The following is a 23,584-nucleotide window of genomic DNA, read 5'->3' as shown; positions in this document are numbered from 1 at the left end:
TCTGTGGATTCCTTGAATATTTATTTTGCCCTCTGGTTCTAGAATCTCAGGGCAGTTTTCCTTGATTATTTCATGGAAGATGATGTCTAGGCTCTTCTTTTGATCATGGTTTTCAGGTAGTCCCAGAATTTTTACATTGTCTCTCCTGAATCTATTTTCCAGGTCAGTTGTTTTTCCAATAAGATATTTCACATTATCTTCCATTTTTCCAATCTTCTCGCTATGTTCTGTGATATCTGTCTTTCTCATAAAGTCCTTAGCGTCCATCTGTGCCATTCTAGTTTTGAAAGAACTATTTTCTTCAGTGAGCTTTTGAATCTCCTTTTCCATTTGGCTAATTCTGCTTTTGAAAGCATTCTTCTCCTCATTGGCTTTTTGAACCTCTTTTGCCAATTGAGTTAGGCTAGTTTTCAAGGTGTTAATTTCTTCAACATTTTTTTGGTTCTCCTTTAGCAGGGAGCTGATCTGCTTTTCATGCTTCTCTTTCATCCCTCTCATTTCTCTTCCCAGTTTTTCCTCCACCTCTCTAACTTGATTTTCAAAATTCTTTTTGAGCTCTTCCATGGCCTGAGCCCATTGGGTGGGCTGGGACACAGAATCCTTGATTTCTGTGTCTTTGTCTGATGGTAAGCATTGTTCTTCCTCATCAGAAAGGAAGGGAGGAAATGTCTGTCCTCCAAGAAAGTATAATGATAAAATTCTTATCTTCCTATGTAGGAATGTAAACTGTTTGACCTTATTGAATCCCTTAGGATTTCTCTTTCCTGTTTACCTTTTAATACTTCTCTTGAGAGTTGTATTTGAAGTCAGATTTTCTATTCAAATCTGGTCTTTTCATCAAGAATGCTTGAGAGACCCCTTTTTCAATGAATATCCATTTCCCCTGCTAAAGTATTATATACCTCAGTTTTCCTGGGTAGGTTATTCTTGGTTATAACTTTAGCTCCTTTGCCTTCTGGAATATCATATTCCAAGTCCTTCATTTCTTTAATGTGGAAGCTGCTTTATCTTATGTAATCTTCAGCATGGCTCCATGATATTTGAATTGTTTCATTTTGGCTGCTTGCAATTTTTTCTACTTGATCTGGGAGCTCTGGAATTTGGCTTATAATATTCCTGCGAGTTTTCATTTTGGATGTCTTTCAAGAGGTGATTGGCAGTTTCTTTTAATGTCTTTTATCTTCTGGTTTTAGTATATCAGGGCAGTTTTCCTTGATAGTTTCTTGAAATATGTGTATGCTCTTTTTTTTTTTTTTTTGATCATGGCTTTCAAGCTGTTCAATAATTCCTAAATTATCTTTTCTTGATCTATTTTCCAGTTTAGTTGTTTTTCCAGTGACATATTTAACATTTTCTTTTCTTTTTTTTCATTCTTTTGATTTTGTTTTATTGTTTCTTTGTGTATCATGGACTCATTAGCTTCCTCTTGCGTGATTCTAATTTTTAAGGAATTATTTTTTTCAGTGAGCTTTTTGTATCTCCTTTTCCATGTGGCTAATTTTGCTTTTTAAGGAAATCTTCTCTCTTCTCATCGTTGGATTTTTGTGCTTCATTTACCATTTGGCTTATTATGTCTTTTCAGATATTATTTTTTTCAGTATTTTTTGTGCCTCTTTTGCCAAGCTGTTGACTCCATTTTCATGGTGTTTTTTGCCTCAGTTATTTCTTTTCCCAATTTTTCCTCTTATTTGATTTTTAAAATTCTTTTGGAGCTCTTCTAGGAATTCTGTTTTTGGATCTTGGACCAATTTACATGTTCCTTTGTGGCTTTGGATGTTGCAGTTTTTTGATTTTGTTGTCTTTCTTCTGAGTTTGTGGTTTGATCTTCCTGTTACTATAGTAACTTTTTTATAGTCAGGAGTTTTTTCTGCTCTTTGCTCATTTTTCCAGTCAATTTCTTGACTTTTAACATTATGCTAAAGTGTAGCTCTACTTCTGTAGAGAAGGGGCACTGTTACAAGCTTTTGGGGTTTTGTGTAGTCATTGTCAGAGATAATGCTGGGAACCTGTAAGTTTTCCAAGGTGGTGTGATCTAAGGAGAGGTGTATTTACTACTCTCTTGGCCTGTGCTCTGGTCTGTGTGACTCTTTTCCACCCTGGAACTGTGACTAGGCTTCTTGTTCTGCGTAGCCACAAGCTCTGGTGTGCTAGTGCTTCTTTTCCCCCTGGGATGGAGACCTGGGACTGCAACCTGAATCCACATATAGGCAGTACGATAGAATCCTGCACCCAGTGCCTGCAAAGGAAACCCTGCAATCTCTTGACCAGTTGTCTCTTTCTTTGAAGTTCAAGCCAATAAAACATTTGCACTCAATTTAGCATTTTTTGACTATCCTATACTAGCAGGTCATTTCCCCTCCTTTTTCAAGTAGTTCAAAACCTGACTCACTACCTCCTCAACTCTTGCCTTTATGTCAGGGGACTTTAAAATTGATGTTCCCTCTAATTCCCTAAACCTCCCAACTTCTTAGTCTCCTTAAATCCCATGACTTAATTCTTCACTCCGCTTCATTAGTACACATGGATGATCATTCCTGCACCTCACTATTACCTAGAAATATTCTACTTCCTTAATCCAAACTCGAATAGTTGTTTATGTGATTGTAGCTTCCTGTCATTTTGTATTTCCTTTTGCATCAGCCCCCTCCATCACACTGAGATCTCTAATTATCTCAGCATTTCCTCAGGCCATAATGCCTCCTCTGACTTTATCTTTTTTCCCTTTTCAGTTTCAACCCTGTAGTTAGTCATTTCAATCCTGCACCATCCTCTATTCTGCACTTTTTCCTTTGTCCCCTTGTCCTATCCATACTCATCTCTTACCAGATCCCAACCATGGATTATTGCTCCCCTTCTGTTCCTGCTGAACAGACCTAGGTGAAGTCACACAACTGCCCCCTGGGGAAATACATTTTTCATGTAGGCCTTTACTTTCCTCCCACCCTGATTGCTATCTCCCCATAAAAATTATTCTGAACCTTCTCTTCTTTCCTTCCTCCCACACTTTCTTTTCTCCTACTTTTTCTCACTTGTTGACCTTCTTTACTGAGAAAGTGGAAGCAATTTAATGTTAAATCCTGCTTTTTTTCCCCTCTCTTCTTAAATCCTCTTGATATCATTCTGTACCCTCTTCCCTGTTCCTCCATTGTCTGGCAATGAGGTAGTTCTTCTCTTTGTAAAAGCAATCTATTTACTTGATCCCATCCTCTCCAACTCGTCTTTCTCTCTCTCCTGCAACCTCTTCTTCTGTACTAGCTTCTTTTCAACTACTTTCAAACATGCTGTATCTCCCCCGTCTTAAATCTTAACCATCCACTCAAATGTTGGCCTGTATATTTCTTTTGTTTCTTAACTCCTCATCTCTTCTCCTGTCCCACAATTTGGTTTCCATTGTCTTCACTCAGCTGAAACTAGTCTCTCCAAAGTAACCAGCAATCTCTTGCTTGCCAAATAGGATGGTCTTTTCTCAGCATTTTACCTCATCCCCTCTGCTGTCCTTGATACTGTCAACCACCCTCTCCTCCCAGATGCTGTCTTCTCTCTGGGTTTTTGTGAATGATCAGTGGATCATTCTTGCTTCTCCTTGGCCCAGTGGATAAAACATTACTCCTGGAATCAGAAAACCTGAGTTCAAATCTGGCCTCAAATACTTATTAGCTTTGTGATCCTGGGCAAGTTATTTAACCTCTGTCTGCCTCAGTTTCCTCAACTATAAAATGGGGATAATAATAGCTCCTACCTCCCAGAGTTGTGAGGATTAAATGAGGTCCTTGTAGAGTTCTTAGCATAGCTCCTGGCATGTAGTAGGTACTTAATACTTGTTTCATTCCTTTTCTTCCTACTTCTCTGACCCATCCTTTGCTGGTTCATCCTCTATATGAGTATTCCCTGAGTGTTCCTCAAGGCTCTGTTCTAGGCCTTCTTCTGTCCTGTGTCTGTACTCTCAATGACCATATCAACTCATATAGGTTTCAGTCAGTCAGACATTTTATTAAGTGCCACTATATGCTGGGCACTGTGCTAAAAGGTTTAATTATCTTCTCTATGTCTTTGACTGATGTATCTTTATATCCATTCACAGTCTCTCTTTTGAGCTTAGTCCCACATACCCACATCACGAACTCTCTTGCATTCGTTCACTTCTCTTCACTTACCTAGTTGTCAACTTAATTTAGGACCTCATAATAACATTGAGTTATTACAGTGGGCCAGGCATTTTGCTAAGTGCTAGGGATACAAAGAAATCCAGAAACCCCTCAAGGAGCTTACATTCTAATGGGGGAGACAACATACAGAGTACTCTGTTCATACAAGATATATACAAGGTAAATGAGAGATAATTTCACAGTGGACCAGGAAAGGTCTCTTAAAGAGGGTAAAATTTTATGTGACTATTTAAGGAAGCCAATAGGCATAGATGAGGAGGGAGGCACTGGGGACAATCAGTGGAAACATGGGGTTGGAAAGTGGAGTGTGGTGTTCAGTGAACAACAGGAAGACCAGTGTAGCCAAATTGGGACATGTGAGGATGATAGCAAATTATAAAGGTAGGAAGGGACCATTTTGTGAAGGCATCAGAGAATTTATATTTGATCCTGGAGATAATAAGGAGTCACTGGAATTTATCAAGTAAAAAGAGAGACATAGTCAGACCTGTGCTTTAGGACAGTTACCTTGATAGCTGAATGGAGGAATGACTGAAATGAAGGGGCTTGAGCCAGGAGGATAACCAGAAAGCTACTGCAGAAATCCAGGCATGAAATATTGAGACCCTGCACCAGAGTGGTAGCTATGTGAATGGAGAGGAGAGGATATAGAAGGGAACTCTTCTGAAGGCAGCAGATTTGGAGATGCAGAGTGAATGCAAGAGGAGTCACAGATGATGGTGAGGTTGCAAGCCTGGGTAACTGCAAAGATGATGGTGTCTTTGGCAGTAATGCAGAATTTGGGAAGAAGGGAGAATTTGGGAGAGAGAATGATGAGTTCTGCTTTGGACATGTTGAGTTTGAGATGTCTACAGGACATCCACTTCAAGATGTCCAATAGATATTTGATGATCTGAGACTGAAAATCAGGAGAGAAGTTTGGGCTGAATTAATAGATTGGAGCATCATCTGCTTAAATGTGATAGTTGCACTTACGGGAGTTGATGAAATCATTAAGTGAGGTACTGTTGAGGAAGAAAATGAGGGCTCAGGATAAACTTTTGGAGGAGGGACATCCATGGTTAATGAATGAGATATGGATGATGAAAAGAGCCTGATGGGAGAAGACAACGCATAAAAAGAAGCCAAGAAGTGGTGATTGAGGGGGAAGAAAATAGTTGGCACAAGGTTGTAATAGAGAATTTCAAAGAAGTGCAACAGGGTAGGGAATGAATTTTGTATCCAAAAACATTTTTTTTTTAAAGACAAAGTCTTTTTATGCACCTGTTGATATAATCATGTCACTTTTGTTTGATTAATGTATATGATCTATTCTGTTTATGGTTTGCCTAATTTTGAACCAATCCTACATTCTTGTTTAAATTTTTTCAGGTTATAGTGTATAGTTTATTTTCATATTGTATCAAGGTTCTTTTTTTCATTGTAGTTTTTTTACTTCAGCTGAAGCATAATAGATTCTGCTTTAGCCTTTTGTTTCAATTCTGTGTGTCTCTTGCAAACAGTATATTGTTGTATTTTGTCTTCTAATCCATTCTGCTGTCCCCTTTGATTTTATGGGTGAGCTTATCCCATTCATATTCACAGTTATGATCACTAGCTGTGCATTTCCCTCCTATTTTCTTTTGTTTTTCCTTCTCTCTGTCTTTTTATCCATTCCTCATATCCATTTCTCAAAATTCTATTTTGCTTCTGATCACTACCTCCCTTAATCCACTCTCCCTTTTTATCATTCTTTCCCCCTCCCCTGATATCTTTTATTCCCTTCCGCTCCTATTTCCTACTGGGTAAGATAGTTTTCTATATTTTTCTATATTCAACTGAGTGTTGAATATAAACACACGTGCACACACATATATACATATACATACATATGTGTGTATACATTCTTCCCTTTTTGAACCAATTCTAATGAGAGGATAATATTGCCCACCCCACCCCCATTTTCCCTTCCACTATAAAAACTCCTCTTTTATGTGAGAAAATTTTCTACATTTTACCTCTCCCTTCTCCTAGTGCATTCTTCTTTCTCACTTCACTTTTTTTTAGATCATCCCAACATAACTGACTCACACTCATGCCCTGTCTGTGAATTGCTCTAATAATGGTAAAGTTCTTAGAAGTTTCATGCATCATCTTCCCATATAGGAATGTAAACAGTTTATCCTTATTGAGTCTCTTATGTTTACCCTTTTATGTTTACCTTCTGATGCTTCTCTTGAGTCTTTGGTTTGGTAAATTATCTATCTAGTTCTTAGCTTTTCATCAGGAATGCTTGGAAGTCATCTAATTCATTAAATATCCACTCCCCCCCACCCCCTTCAGGATATGTTCACTTTTGCTGGGTAGGTCATTCTTGATCGTAATCCAGAATATCATATTCTAACCCCCTGCTCCTTTAATGTGGAAGCTGTTAATTCTTATGTGATCTTGACTGTTACTCCATGATATATGTGTGTGTGTGTGTATGTGTGTATAATGTATATATTTTTCTGTATCAAGAGCTTTTATTAACAATTTAACATCACCAGATTCACCATGCATCCACTGCCCTTCCCAGAAGAAGGAACTATAACTTCAGGGACATGTTCCATCATGGATGCTCCAAACTCACTGGGGTTTGCTCATCATGGAAAGTCCTGCTCATGTGGGAAGGCTTCTCACTTAAGCCAGCTAGTTCTTAAGCTCCTCTACCACCTGCCTTGACTCAGGAAACTTCAGTTGTTTCATGGGGGACCCTTTTTAATCCCACTCCAGAGCTCTGCCTGGCTACTGTTGGGGCACTGTAGTGTCACCTCGAAGCTGCTCCAGTGGGGCTTAGTGGCGTTTGAGCTTAATCACATTCAGCATTACAGGCAGCTCTGGGTGGGCCATGTGGCATGTGTACATGTATTAGCTCCAGCAGTGCTCCATGACCACGTGTGTCTCTCGTGCATCACTGCCCTGGGCCAGCTTCTCTGGCTTTTCAGCTTCCTTGTCTGCTGCCACATTTGCCTTGTGCTTCCTCCTGTGAGGAGCCATGGCACATGTAGGTGACAAGGCACGTGTAGATTACTAGCTGGAATGCTCACGCCGCCGAGCTTCCTACTCCGTGATATTTGAATTGCTTCTTTCTGGCTACTTGCAATATTTTTGCCTTGACCTGGGAGCTCTGGAATTTGACTATGACATTCCTTGGAGTTTTCATTTTGTATTCTCTTTCAGGAGGTGATTAGTGGGTTCTTTCATTTTCCATTTTACCCTTGGTTCTAGCATATCAGGACCACTTTCCTTGATAATTTCTTGAAAGATGATGTCTAGGCTCTTTTTTTGACCATGTCAGGTAGTCCAGTTATTATTAATTATTAGTTAATCTTAATTAATTTCTCTTCAGTTTATTTTCTAGTTCAGTTATTTTTCCAGTGAGATAGTTCTTTTGATTTTGTTTTATTGTTTCTCGGTGTCTCATGGATTCATTAGCTCCTACTTGCCCAATTCTCATTTTTAAGGAATTACTTTCTTCATTGAGCCTTTGTGCATCTTTTTACATTTCGCCAACTTTGTGATCTTCTCTTCAGTGGATTATTGTTCCTCTTTTACCAGGCTGTTGGCTCTTTTTTCATAATTTCCTTGTATTCCTCTTTTTCTCCTATAATTTTTTTCTACCTTATTTTTCTTTTGAGGTTTTGCTTGTAGCTGCTTTGATATCATTGTCATCTTCTGGTTTGATCTTCCCTATCACTGTAGTAGCTTTCTATGGTCAGGTTCTTTTTTTGTTGTTTGCTCATTTCTATTTATTAACTTTTAATTTTATGTTAAAGTTGTGCTCTGCTCCTGGGGTGGAAAGGACTCTGTCCTAAACTTCAAGCCTTTCATGCTGCTGTTTTCAGAGCTTGCTCTGGAGGGGGTCTGTAGGTTTTCAGTGCTTCCAAGGTTGTATGATCTAAGAAGTGTGATCACTGCTCTTCTGGTTTGTGTTCTGGTCTTTGCCCAGAAATGGATCTTGTTCCCCTTTAACCACCAGCGTTAGCACTTCTCCTTGCCAAGGGACTGTGGAGAGGACCCTCATTCTCCTGCAGTTACAATTCCTTTTGCTCACCTTTGCATCAGAATTGCTCTTCCACAGACAATCACAAGCACTCCTCTCTGCCTTGAAACTTCAATCTGGGCCCCTGCTCTTCGGCGTCGTAAGTGCTATTGCTCCTTTTGGCCCTGACACTGGCACCCAGAACTGCATATGGGCAATGCAACAGGGTCCTGAACCCAGCACCAGCAAGTGGTGTCCTGCAATCTCCTGACAAGTTTTAAAATCTCCCATTTGTCTGTGGGCTGAGAATACCTGAAGCTACCTGTGCAGCTTAGAGGTAGACCTCTAAGGGTCTACCAACACCCTGGTGAGACAGACCTTTCCTGCTGAGCTCCTAAGTTGTCTTGGGTTGGAAAATTGCTTCAATCAACCTTTTGTTTGTTTTGCCACTACATAATTCAATTTGAGGTATTATTTTAGAGGGGAATATTGGAGAGCTCAACTGAGTGTTTTTCTATTCCATCATCTTGGGTCTGCTTCCCACTCTTATTGCTTTTCCCAATTTTTTCTCTACCACTTATTTTTCTTAAAATATTTTAGCAGTTATTGTTGGTTCATGTCCAATTAACATTTTTCTTTGAGGCTTTGCTTGTAGCTGTCTTAATATAATTTTCTTCTTCTGCATTTATGTCTTGGTCTTACCCGGCATGGTAGTCCCTTTTTATCATCAAGTTCTTTATTTTGGTTGCTTGCTCATTTTTCCCTCCCATTTCTTGACTTTGAATTTTATGTTAAACTTGGATTCTCTTCACCACTGCATTGCTGGGGAAAGCTAAACGAAGCATAGCTGATGATTGCACAGTGTTGCTGTTACTGTTCACATATTCTCCTCATTCTGCCCACCTCATCAGCTGCATCAGTTCAAAGTGTACAGATTTTAGATAATGCCCCAAGTCATCCAACTATACTCTGTTAATTGTGTGAGGACGTGAGCATGCAAATTCATTAAGATGTGGGTGCGGCTCTCTGTTTTTACCTCCCTGTTTATGAAGAGTTAAAGAAAGAGAAGATATTTTATTCTGCTTTCCTAAAAGGTTTTAAACAAAAATAACGTTTTCATCATATAATCAATGCAGGCTTATCTTTAGAAATGGTATTCAGGTATGTTTTTTATTTTTAAGATTTTGTTTTCTATAACTACTTGATCACTTTGTAATAAACTTGCATCAGAAATACATTTGTTTATCTTTTCCTGTTATATTACATTCATAAAAACTTAATTTTTAAAGAATTTTCAGTTTCCATTGCATTGGAACTAATGGCCATATCTTACATGCAGTTATAAGTTTGAATAGTCTGAATTTGAGTAATGTGACCACTTCATTGGATTCACTATTGCATTAATTGGTATCTAGTTGTCCATTAATGTGCCAGAATTTGTTCATCCGTTCCATTACCAATTTTTTATGAGGCCATGTGGGCTTGTTGTAATATCTGCTTCTTTTTCTAAATATTCTTGAATCATTCCCCTATCAATATTATCTGAAGTTTTTCCAAGAATAAAAGTCAAGTACATTGGCCTATAGTTTGTAGACATTACTTTTTTCTTTTATAAATAGTAACTTTTGCCTTTCTTGAGTCTTGTGACATTAAACTTGTTCTGCTTGGTCCCAGCTGACAGAAGTATGACCAACAAGTAGAAATTATGGAGAGGCAAGTTTGGAACTGATTTAAGAAAAACTTTCCTAAAAATTAGAGCTATCCAAAAGTGAGATGGACTACCTTTGGATGTAATGGGTTCTCCCTCACCGAAAGCCTTCAAAAGGCTAAAGGACCATTCATTGAGCATGTTTGCAAGGACATGCTATATTAAGTACAGTTTGGACTACTGATCCCTGAGATTTCTTTTAACTCTAGTGTGATTCAGAAAAAAAAAATGTGAATTAAAAGTGACTCCTGAGATAATACCTTAAGCCCATTAAATTCAAAAACATGATTTTAAATTTTCAAATTCAGATCTGGCACAGCTAGAGAAGAATAATTGTGCTATTACACCACTTGTAAAACTACTAATTGACACAGTCATTTTAGAAAACCTTTGTTTTCTAAATTATACAATGAGAATTATAAAGCTACTTATGTCCTTTGATGCATCATTCCTACTCCTGAAATGTGCTCTAAGGATATTATTCACAAAAAAACCCAGTAACCTTTTTGTAGAAAAGCATTCCTGGTGGCACTATTGACAATACAAAAAATTGGAAACAACTCATGTTTCCATTCATGGGGGAATGGTTGAATGTGGTGTATTACTGAAATGGAAATTATTATGCTGTTAGAAATTACAAATATGAAAAATACAAAGCATATAAAATGGATTATGTGGAATATGCAGAGACAAGAGAATAATGTACTCACCAGTTGTAACTATGGCCATAATATCTATTAGTTCAGAGGAGAAGAGTTCAGAGGCAACTCTTACAGCATTCCTGCCTCTGCTGTCAAACAAGTTCTCCATTTTCTCATTGTTCTTAAAAACTTTTATTTGGGCCTATATCTGGGTTCTTTCTGTATTTGAGTTCAATGTCTGTCTCTGTTTCCCTCTGAATTGTATATGTTTCAGCCCCTCATTTTAACTCTATGTAAGTCTTTATTTCAAGCATTTTTTTTTTTACAAACAGCATATTGTGGATCTTTTTTTAATCTTCTGTTATCCTCTTCTGTTTTATGAGTGAGTTTATTCCTTTTATGTTCATGATTATGAATTTGTTATTTCCTTCCACCCTGTCTTGTAACTTTTTCTTCTCTCTGTTTCTGCCTGCCACTTGACAAATAAGAAGAAAGAGGTAAAAGAGAGGGAGGTTACTTAATTCTTGTGATCTAGAAATTAAATGGCCTGTTTTTGCCTGTTGCAACTCTTCTCTGCCCCTTGTCCTCTTACCCCTCTCCCTCCTGCAATGTTCTAGGTTTTCACTTTCTTTTATTTTAAACCCTCTTTAGCAGTTTTCTCCCTGACACTGGAGTTTGTTTGGCTTGTGAGTATTTCCCTACATATTCTGCCCCTTCTCCCCTTCCCTTGTCCTTGCCCCTTAGAGACAGCTAATGGTATAGTGTATTCAGCCCTGAGTTTGAAATCAGGAATATCCAAATTCAAATCTGACCCCAGACACTTAATAACAGTGTGACCCTGGGCAAGTCACTTAACCTCTGTTAACCTCAATGTCATTAGCACATGTATTTAATACTTATTCTCCCCCTCTTCCCATTTTCCTTTTGAGTTGAGTGCATTTCTATATTGGAATATTTATCTGTGTGAATGTGGGTGTGTGTAATGATGTTCAGTCTTTTATTTAGTTCAGATGAAAGGGAGTGAAGGCTTATTTTTCCTGCCTCTTCCCCCTTTCCTCCATGTTTAAACAATTTGTGCACTTCTATTATGCGATATAATTATCTCTCTTTTCTCCTACTTCCTACTCTAGTATAGTTTTGTGTCCCCACCATTTCTGTCTTCTCCTGAATCAGAACAGAACTATCCATCCTGTGACTAAAAAAGCAGTCTCTTCTATAATAAATACCCCAATTTTATTCTCTCATATGCCACATATCCTCAACTCTTAATATGTGCTTCTTTTTTTAAGCAAAGAAGGGCAAGGCCAGAGGGGGCCAAAGACATCATCAAGTCCAAGTTCTTCATATTACTTATTTGGAAATGGGGACCCGCTGAAGTGAAGTAACTCACCTAATCTCTGAGGGGGGATCTGAATACATGTCAAGTTTTAAAAGTAGAAGAAAGTTCCACAGGAGAAAAGGAAGAATTATTGAACATTTGGAGCTTAGAAACATATTTGAGGTTCATCCTAAGGAAAAGAAACCTGATTGCTTTAAGAAAGAAGCAGTTGCTTGTTTCATAGTCATGATAACGTAGATACACAGATGCTGTCAGATCCAGTAAGAATCAGAGCTAGGTAGTAATTGCTGGTGATTCTTTGCTGAAGGATGTTAAGGCAGCTATTTCTTGAAGTGATAACAGAAAAGAGGGCTTCTGTCTTTTCAAGGGATATATCCAAGATGTGGCAGCCCTTACTTAGCACAGTGTTTGGCACATAATAGGCACTTGATAAAATTTTATCAACTGGCTGACTGGCAGAAAACCTTCTAAGACTTGTCAAATGGATAGCTACTACTCTGCATCTGATGAATGATATGGGGCCAAATTGTACTGCCAAAATGAATTGAGAAAGCATTGTTAAAATTACATAGTCTTGGGCAAGAACTTGATTTTCAGGGCACAGGTGATATTTTCATCCTTGCTACCCTCTGAAGGCAATAACAGAGACAACAACTGACGTTTAAATAGTACTTGAAAGTTTGAACATCATTTTACATACACTCGAAAGGCAGACTTTAGAAATGACCCATATTTAAGAAGATTGTACCTAAAAACAAAATTGATGTTTCAGAACTACCCATTTTTGGCTCCAACTTTCAAATTGATAAATTCCTAGCAAGAAATTTTCTACCACTAGTCTGACCAACTTGGACACTGTCTTATTTTTACATACGTATGTACACATGTATATGTTTGCATATATGTGTGCATGTATATATGTGTGTATATATATACATGCACACACATACATACATATATGAAGTGTTCCCTCCTCTACCGTCTCTTCCTCCTCCACCTTGGAAGGAAACGAAATACCAAATAGAGCATATGGAAACCTTTGACATCATGTTTTGCTCTGTGAGATTAGGTTGAAGGAATATAATTTAAACATTAATCAGTAATACCTCACATACAATTTTGATTTATTGAGTATCTAGGTGTTCCCTAATTCATAGCCATATAGCATCGCTGGAAGAATATCTACCTCTCTAACTCATCTTTACTTTCCTTTGCTGAATCATCATTGTCTATCTTTTACACTCTGAATAAGGAAGTCTCCCAATACTTCTGTTCTGTACTTTCTTTTCTTTCTCCCCATATATTGTATCCTTTAGTGAGGCCATCCATTCCCATGGATATCATTTTTATGCAGATGACTGTTGGAGCTATATATCAATTCCTAATCTGTACTCCTCACTCTTGTCCACATCACAAACTGTGTATCCAAATGGTCTTAACATGTCCAAAATGGAAATGAATATTTTCTCCTCAACAAACCCCACTCTAAAACCCCACTCCTTATTTCTTTTGAAGGCATCTTCCTCCTCTTAGCTGCCCACATTGGTGATTTATGGGTCATCTTTGACTTCCTTTTCCTTTGCCTCCCATAAATAGTTAGTTGCTGAATCTTGTTCAGTTTACTTTTATATAAAATAAGATCATAGGTTTAGAGCTGAAAAAGGGACTTTAGAGTCCATTGAGTCCAATCTCCTTATTTTATAGATGAAGAAACTGAGCTTTCTAGAGATTAAGTGACTTTCCTAAAGTCACATACTAGTCGTCTCCAAATCTAACACTCTTTCCATTGCACCATGACTACCTACAAAAGGAACCCTAAAGAAACTAAATACTGGTTCAGGATCACTCAGCTTGTTAGTGACAAGGTCTGGCATAGATCTGAAGGTCTCCTTACCTGTGCTCCAAGATACTTTCCACTGTGGTACATTTGTCCTTGTATTCTGTGGTTGTTGCTGTGTACAAAGTTCTCTTGGTTCTGCTCCTTTCACTCAGCATCAGTTCATATAAGTCCTTCCAGGCCTCTCTGAAGTCTTCCTGTTCATCATTTCTTATAGCACAATAGTATTCCACTACATTTATAAACCACAACTTGTTCAGCCATTCCCCAATTGAGGGGCATCCCCTCAGTTTACAGTTCTTGGCCACCACAAAGAGAGCTGCCATAAATATATATAAAATGTATTTTTGTACATGTGAGACCCTTTCCCATTTTTATGATCTCTTGGGGATACAGTCCTAGAAGCGATATTGCTGGGTCACAGGGTATGCACATTTTTGTAGCCCTTTGGGCATAATTCCAAATTGCTCTTCAGAATGGTTGGATCAGCTCACAGCTCCACTAACAGTGAATTAGTGTTCCAACTCTCCCACATCTTCTCCAACATTTATCATCTTCCTGTTTTGTCATGTTAGCCAATCTGTTAGGTGTGATGTGGTACCTCAGAGTTGTTTTGATTTGCATCTCTCTAATCAATAATGATTTAGAGCATTTTATCATATGACTATAGATAACTTTAATTTCTTCCTCTGAAAACTGCCTGTTCATATCCTTTGACCATTTATCAATTGGGGGAATGGCTTGTATCTTTGTAAATTTGACTCAGTTCTCTATATATTTTACAAATGAGGCCTTTATCACAGATACTAGTTGCAAAAATTCTTTCCCAGTTTTCTGCTTCCTTCTTAATCTCATTTGCATTGAGTTTGTTTGTATAAAACCTTTTTAATTTATTGCAATCAGAATTATCCATTTTGTACTTCATAATGTTCTCCTTTCTCAGCATCTTGTGTAAGAGTCAGTGGCACAGCTTTGAGGGTTCTCATCTTATATTCATTCTGCAATTCCCCCTTTATTATCTATTCTAGTTAACTTCTATGCTTGGGCTTGCAGGGATGAAGGAAACTTGGGCTATTAAAGAGTAACCTGAATGTAAATCATCACTTAGGATTAGAATGTATTTTGTTGGCTAAAGTTATAGGTCTTTCAGTTTTCTCCATCTTCTTATACATTCTCTTTTTAAAAAAATAGAATTCATATACTTGAGTTTGTCCCCACGTTTTCTCTTTTGAAGTTTACATGACATTTTCGTGTTTGTAGTATAGCTAAAGACCTATCTAAACACTATAGATCCCTTAGCTGGTTCTCCTTTACCATTCAGTTCTTCATCTTAATGATTGGCAAAGCAACTAAATTTTGTGTCCTTATGAAAATGACACATTTTGAACCAGCTGGTTTTTTTTTTTAAATATAGTTGATAGCCAAGGGGAAACCATTTTCTCAAAGAAGGTAGTAGTGGTTGTAGCTATTTATATACTGTGTCATCCCATGAAATCTGGAAGTGCTTAGTTTTGCATTCTATATAGAATTGAACTAGAACAACAGATGCCATGCTTTTAGAATAAATCTAGTGTGATAAAAATTAGACTTAGAACAACACCTGACACTGTATTCCACAATACAGTCTAAATGGATACATGAACTTAGTTTTCCAGATCATTATATAAAAACAAATGAGAAGAGAAGCAGATTTTTTATCTCTCATAACTATGGGTAGGTGATGTATTCTTAACCAAACAAGAAATATGAAGTAATTACAAAAGATAAAATGGATAACTGATTTCATGAACCTGCAAAGATTCTGCACAGACAAAATTAATGTACCGAGGATAAGAAGGGAAATGGAAGAATAAGGAAAAAATCTTTGCAATAAACTTCTCTGATAAGGGTTTCAAATCCAAGATATCTAAACAATAAATATTCATGTGTATATGATTAAGAACCATTCTGTAATAATTAAGTGGTCAAAGAATATGAACAGTTTTTAAAAGAAGAATTGCAAAGTATTTACAATCTCATGAAATAATGTCCAAATTACTAATGATAAGAGAAATGCAAATCAAAATAATCCTAAGATTTCACCTCACATTCTACAAATTTGCAAAGATAAAAAAGGTAATTATTTAATGTTGGAAGGGTTTTGGGATGGTAGGTACAGCAACACTTTGCTGATGGAACTGTGACCATTTTGGAAAGTAATTTGGAATTATGATATAAAGTGACAAAAACACCCATACTCTTTGACCCAGACACTCCTTAATGTCATGGGCCAATACCTGAATGAAGCCACTGATAGGAAGAAAGTCTCTACATACAGCAAAATATTTATAGCAGGACAAAGTGCTGTCATAGCACAAATTTCAAAGAACTGGAAACAAAGTAGATGGCCATCAACTGGAGAATGGCTAAACAAATTTTGGTACATGAATGTAATGTAATATTACTGTATGAAATAATGACTGTGATGAATCCAGAGAAAGATGGAAAGATTTACATGAACTGATGTATAGAGAGGTAAGCAGAACCAGGAAAACAATAGATACAATGATGTAAATAAAAAGAACTACACACCAAAAAAGTCACCTTATGGGATGGCTCTCTGGAAGGAGTAAGGGAAGCATATTTAGAATAACTATGATGGTGTGAAAAACAGACAACATCAATTAAAACTTATTTTGAAAAGATAATAAGGTGCGAGGATTTAATTATTTAATGATGACAATTTTAACATTATGGTTTCCAAATTAACGTTAATTATAGTCTGTGAATGAGGAAGCCAAAAAACAAAGGTGGAATGATAACGTTTTGCTGATTGCCCATGCCTGTTGATGCTGCTGTAGTCCCACCTCCTTAAGGTTAGATAAACAACCTTATTTATCTTAGATACATAACCTAAGGTTAGATGGCACAATCCTTAATGCAGAGGCAGTAGAGGAAAAGGGGCAAGGAGGATTGCTTCAGTCCTCAGGATTGATTCAGCATCTGGTTTGTATGAATATATAGTTGTAGAATATGAGAAGCAGGTATTTGTTATTAAAAAGTTATGAAAAATTATTGTCCTTTGATTTGTATTTCCAGTAATGTCTACCCATTCTCCCTTATTTCATTCAGCGTGCTCTGTGGCCAGGTACAAGCACACACTTACAAAGTCTTGGACTTTGGTTATTGGTTATTAAATTTTTGTAGCTTCTTAACATTTTGCAGTCTTCTTATATCTATAGGTGACACACACACAGGTGGAAAGAAGCTAATGGATGACAGAATGGGGATCTAAAAATTCTTGACAGGCTCAATGAATGATATTAAATCCAAAAGAGAGGTTCTCTCCCTTCCCAACCCTCCCTCTGGGGAAAGAAACATGAGCTTCAGGCTCCCAAAGGAGACCCAAGATACTACCCTCCAGCCTCTCTACCTTGGGCTATTGATCCATGAAGTAGATGCTCCCTGTGGTTTACACCACGATGATGACTGCTACCCAGAAACCAACTGGAAGAGTGTTATTTATTGGCAGCCCATAACTTTGCAAATAATGCTTCACTTGATATTGGCATAGACTTGAAGAGAGCCCTCCTGACACAACAGTTGTCGCAAGAGAAGAGAGCCTTATGTAATGCAAAACAGTGTAGATTGTCTGTGGGATGGAACTGAAATCAGACTATTTGTACATGTACATGTACATGTATAAGATCATACATGGTTTCTGCCACTTGTTTGATGGTCAGGAAGCTTGTTGTGTGACGCTTGAGGCTGGTATAAATCCTTCAGGTCATGTGATGACAGTGTATTCTGGCTTTACCTATACTTATGGACTTCCATGGGAGAAATTCTGGCAGAGTTTTCAGGACAAAGAGAAGATTATGCTAAAGGAAAAGGAGGATTCATGCATATGTATGCTAAGAACTTCTAATGGTGGCAGTGGCTTTGTTGGAGCTCTGATAGCTCTGGGAGCTAGTATTGGCCGGGCCTATAAGTGTACTGGAACAGATGAGGTCTGTTTGACTTTGTACAGAGAATGTGTTCCTAATAAAGGTCAGATATTTGAAGCTTACAATATGGTGGCTTGTATTTTTATTTGTGAGAATAATCAATATAGAGTGGGAACATCTGTAGAAGCAGCAACCATAAAAGCAGCCATAAAAATAAAGAATAAGGGTACATGGTATGGATGCTCTGTGTGCCCCTGCATCAGCAAAATTTGCAGCTGCCTGATGCATATCATGAAAGGGCCCCAGGCTGGTGGAACTACAGACCATATCGTTATTGTGGATACATCATGAGTGACCCTGGGTTCAGTTATACTAGGGAAGAAATTCAGGAAGGAAGGAGCAAGAGTGACCCTGTCATGCTTCTCAAGGATGACAGTGAATAATCTTACCAGTACTGAGGAAGTAAAGGAATGTGATGTTAAAGTAAGGAAAGAGATTGAGGGTGCCTTCTAGTTTGCTACAACTGATCCAGAGCCATCTTTGGAAGAATTAGGCTATCAGATCTATTCCAGAGAAGCACCTTTTGAGATTTGTGATGTGTATCACTGCATTAAGTATAAATCTGTCAGCTAAAAGTAGGGTGTATGTGTGGAAACTTAATTATAAGGTCATTAATAGGACATTATCTTGTCAACTTTAAGAAACTAATTATTAGGTTTAAGTGTTCTTAGCTTTCTTAAGGAAAGGATGAAAGCTACAAAAATAAAAACATTTTAAACTGTCATTAAAGGATACTAATTATATTCATTAAATTCAGGGGATACTACTAGTTACATACCTGCTATATCTGTTCATTGTTTTACTAAAAGAACCTAACCAATTAAAAAACTTCAGTAGAGAGAATTGTAAAATCCTGTACTTAGGTTAAAAAGTAAAAAAGTTAATAAGTTCAGGAGTTATGGTTAAACAAGCAGTTCATTTGAAAAGAATCTTGATGTTTTGGATTTACCAGTTAATGTGGTAGTCAACAATGATCATTCTTTGACTCTTTTGAGAGGCATGTCATCCAGACCATAGGAAGTAAGGAGTAATGTGTTGCATTTTGGGCACCATATTTTTGGAAGGTCATAGCTAATCTGAAGAATTCCAACAGCATAGTGGCCAGAATGATCAATCAACGAGCATTTATTAAGTGCCTATTATGTGCCAAGCCATGAGAATATAGATTCAGAGAATGAAATAATCCTCACTCAATAGGAGCTTACATTCTAATGAGGAAGACAAGAAGTACATGTTTAAATATATACCCAGTAAATACAAAGAGAATAAATACAAAGTTGTTGGGGAAGAAGAAACCTGGTATTTGTGGGATTAGGAAAAGATGTTGTAGAAAATGATTCTTGAACTTCATTTCTAAGGACAAGAGGGATTATATGAATTGGAGGTGAGGAGGGAGTGTATTCTAAGGCATGTGTGATGCCCAGTGTGAAAACAGATGAAATATTTATATGTGAGGAACAGAGAAAGGGTGAGTTTGGATGAATTCCAGAATGGGAAATTGGAAGGATAGTTTGGGGCCAGAATTTGACGCATTCTGTCCATTCTCTTCATCACTTTGCTTGTGGTCCCTTATACACTGAGCCAAGACCAGGTGCATGTTGGATTTTTACCCTTCATTGCCATTTTCAGATTCTTCTTCATGCTCTTCTCTGAGCATGGTCACTCAGCAATCTCTTTTTCCTTTGAATTACATGAAGAAGTGGTCCTTTCCCTTGCTAAGGCAAACCCCTACTACTTCCACAAGGGATCTCATTCCATTCATCCCCACTAGCTATCATCCCATATCTCTCTTTCCTTTTATGGATAAACAGCTTGAGAAGACTGTCTGCTCTCTGTTTCTACATGTTTTCCTTGCCCTTTCTTCTTTACTCTTTACACTCTGACTTCCTACCTCATTCATTTGAAACTACTCTCTCCAAAGGTATGAACAGTTTTTTAAAAAATGTTTTTTATTTTTCTTTAGTTTTCAACATTCAATTTTATAAGATTTTGAGTTCCAAATATTTTTTCCCTCTTCTCCTCAAGACAGCATGCAATCTGATATACACTATACATGTACAATCATATTAAACATATTTCCATATTAGTCATGTTGTGAAAGAAGAATCAGAACAAAAGGGAAAACCATGAGGAAGAAAAAAAGAGAGAAAATAGTGTGCTTCAATTTGCATTCATATTCCATAGTTCTTTCTCTGGATGGGGATAGCATATTTCATCTGGAGTCTTTTGAGATTGTCTTAGATCATTGTATTGCTGAGAAGAGCTAAGTCTGTCAAAGTTGATCATTGTACAGTGTTGCTTTTACTATATAAAATGTTCTGGTTCTGCTCACTTCACTCAGCATCAGGAACAGTTTCTTAATTGCCAAGTCTAATGACTTTTCCCCCAATCTTCTTCCTTCTTGACTACTATAGCCTTTGACATGGTCAGTCATCCTCTTCTTGATATTATTTTCTCCCTAGGTTTTCATGACACTGCTCTCTCCTTATACTCTTCCCACCTACAAGATCACTCCTTAATTTCCTTTGATGAGTCTTTATTCAGGTTATACTCAATAACTATGAGGCTCTGTCCTAGGTCCTCTTCTATTCTCCCATTATCTTATTTTGTTTGGTAAGCTCATCAGTTTCCATGGATTTAACTGTCAACTCTATGAAGATGATACTCAGAACTATACGTCTAACCATAACCTCTTTCCTGACCTTAAGACTTGCATCTCCAGCTACCTATTGGATATCTTGAACTGGATGACCCAAAGACCCTTCCAAAACTGAACTCATTTTCTTTAGACCCAAATCCCTACCTCTCCTGAGCTTCCCTATTATTATTGAGTATATTATGATCCCTCCAGCCACCCAGGTTGCAGCTTAGGTACTATTCTTTATACTTCACTCTCACCTCCTCCTATAAATAATCAGTTACCAAGTCCCATTGATTCTGTGTTTGTAATGTCTCTTGTACATGCCTTCTCCTCTCCTCTGAAACTTCCATCACCCTAGTGCAGGCCCATGTCATCTCACACCTGGATTATTACTATAGCCTTCTATAGTCTACCTGCTTTAAATCTCTCCCCAAGTCAGTCCATTTTTCGTTCAACTACCAAATTCATTTTGAAGTCTGACCAGGATATGTAATCATATGTCACCTCCCCCTCTCCCCCATTCAGTCAACTCCAGTGGCTCCCTAATGCCTGTAGGATCAAATATAAAATCCTCTGTTTGCTTTTTATAGCCCTTCATAACCTGTTCCCTTGCTGCCCTTCCACCCTTCTTATACCTTATTCCTCCATACATACTCTACAATTCCATGACACTGGCCTCCTTGATGTTCCTCAAACATGAAATTTTGTCTCCTGACTCTGGATGTTTTCACTTGTTGTCTCCTCCATGCTTGGGATTTTTTTCCTTCCTGTCTTTACCTCCTAGATTACTTGACTTTCTTCAAGTCTTAGCCAAAATCCTACCTTCTACACAAAAACTTTCTCAGTACCCCCTAGTCTTAGTGCCTTATTTCCAAGATTATCTCTAACTCATCATATATATATTTTATTTATATAGACTTGTTTGCATGTTCTCTCCCCCATGAGATTCTTAGTTTCTTGAAAATAGCAAGGACTTTTTCTTTTTAAAAATATGTATATTCCCAGCTCTTAGCAAAGTGCTTGACACAAACATTTGTTGACTTACCTTCCACTCCATAAAGATATAGCATCCTGTTTAGATCTTAGTGACTGTTCTCTATGGGCACCTGGGTCATATTTCTAAGGGGAAGATCTCAAAGAGTTCAATACCTGGCTCTTCACCTTTTTATCTGCCTGTAAGCTGAACCCTCCTCTGTACTTTCTTTTAATTAGAATGTATGCCCTTTGAGAGCAGGTGCTATCTTACTTTTCTATTTGTGTCCCTAACACCTAGCACAATTCCTCTTACATATTATAGACACTGAATAAATATTTGTTGAAATATTTCTGGAAGGAACTGAATCAATATAGTTAATATGCTAATGTGCTCTAAATTAATATACATAATTAATGTAATTTGAATCAAAATATGAAGAACTAGTTAAAATCATAATGAAATGATATTGTGTATATGGATAAACGCAAAAGTTAGTGAGGGTAGATTTGTACTCTAAGACTTTAAAACAAATATATGATATCATAATTAGTTGGTATATTAACCAGTTATCACAAAATTTTCTGGGCTAGAAGAAAAATAGTAAACTAGATAACTGTAACAATGAAGCATTTTTTTGTTAAAAAACTATTTGTACATAAACAATGAGATCTTTACTAAAAATAAATTTTTTAAAAGAAAAAAATTTCTTTTTCAAAAAAGAAAAGAAAAACCATCTATGATTCAGAGTTCCATACAGAAGTAGAAGAGAAGCTTTTGGCTCTGGTGGTGGTGGAGATACATACACATAAATATCACACATAAAATGAAGGGAAGGGATGATGAATTGACAGGGTTCTTGGCTTAGACAACTAAAAGTGTTAGTGAAGTGTCTATAAATGAGATGTTACAAAGGTAGAATTGATAGGACTTGGCAGCTTGATTGCATGTGGGAAGGGTTGCGTGAGAGAAAGTAAGAAATAAAGGATGATACAGGTTGTAAGACAAGGTGACTGAGAGGATGGTAGTACATCCCATGATGATGGGGAAGCTGAAAAGAAAGGAGAGTTTAGGGATAAAGATAATAAATTCAGTTTTGGATAAGTTGAATTTAAGATGTCTGTGAGACAAAGATGTCCATTAGGCAGTTGAAGATGTAAGTCTGGAGATCAGGAAAGAGGTTGGAGCTAGACAAATTATTCTGAGTATCATTTGCTTAAAGATGGTAAATGAAACATGCGAGCTGATGAGCTCACCAAATGAAATAGTATAGAGGACCAAGAGAAGAGGGCGTAGGACAAAGGGTTAGGAATGTCCATGGTTAGTAGGTATGGCCTGAATGAAGACCGTCAAAGGAAAATGAGAAGTAGTCAGAGACTAGGAGAAGAATCAGGAGGGATCACTGTCATAGAAAGCTAGAGAGAAGACATCATCAAAGAGAAGAGGGTAATAATGTCGGAGGCTACAAGAGAACAAGGAAGATGAGGTCATTAAGAGACTGTTAATAACTTTGGAGACAGTAGTTTCTTTTAATGAAGAAGTCAGAAGACAAAATTCAGAAAGGAAATAACTGACAAGTAGACACCTTTATTCATTAAAATTCTTTAGATACAGGTAGCTGCAGGGGATAGGGACAGGTACTAGACCTGTGATTTCATTGGTATTGGAACTTCCTCTACCAATGTAGATCAACACCTTCTCTTCAACTTAAAATATTAGTGTTTTAATGCCCTCCAAGTAACTTGCCCACCATCACAGTCAATACATGTCAGAATCATCTTCCTGGCTCAAAGGCCAACTCTGTTCACTAAACTATATTGTATTGTGTCTGCAATGTGTAGTAGCTGCAAAGGGTATTTAATTGATTGTGTTTACATTTTATTGTTGTCTATAATAATTTTTTAAAAGAACATGATAATTCAGGATCATTGTCCTAAGGTGAGTTGAGGCAATACATTTTTTCATTGTTTACACACGAGCCTTTCAGCTGAAAGAGTCCTAACTTAGTATAAGAAGACCTGGGTTCTAGTCCAGACTATGATTTATTAGCCATAATCATAGGCATAATTGCTTAATTTCTCCGACCCTCATTGCTTAACTTCCGAACTTTTTTCCTCAGTTGCAAACTAAGAGTCTTAAATACTTCTCGTAAGGTTGTTGTGAGGAAAGTACTTTGTGAATGAATTATAAAGTTCTACATAAATGTGAGCTACTCGTATTGGTAGTTACCTGTCATTGTCATCATTGTGATGCCCTGGAAGACATCACTAAAACACTTTCCTTTTCTTTT

The 23,584-nt window shown here is 37.3% G+C and overlaps 1 protein-coding gene and 1 pseudogene across 7 annotated transcripts in view; both read left to right on the top strand.

Annotated features, from left to right (window-relative positions):
- AGPAT3 (1-acylglycerol-3-phosphate O-acyltransferase 3) overlaps positions 1-23,584 on the top strand; it is a 154,471-nt gene that overhangs the window by 99,087 nt on the left and 31,800 nt on the right. The gene's annotated exons all lie outside the window — the stretch shown is intronic.
- LOC140507002 (pyruvate dehydrogenase E1 component subunit alpha, somatic form, mitochondrial pseudogene) lies at positions 562-23,581 on the top strand (annotated as a pseudogene).

Source organism: Notamacropus eugenii, chromosome 5 (genome assembly GCF_028372415.1).
Source record: "Notamacropus eugenii isolate mMacEug1 chromosome 5, mMacEug1.pri_v2, whole genome shotgun sequence".
In the NCBI taxonomy this organism is placed as follows: Eukaryota; Metazoa; Chordata; class Mammalia; order Diprotodontia; family Macropodidae; genus Notamacropus; species Notamacropus eugenii.
The sequence above is the reverse complement of the archived record's forward strand: the minus strand, read 5'-3'. Positions and strand labels throughout refer to the sequence as shown.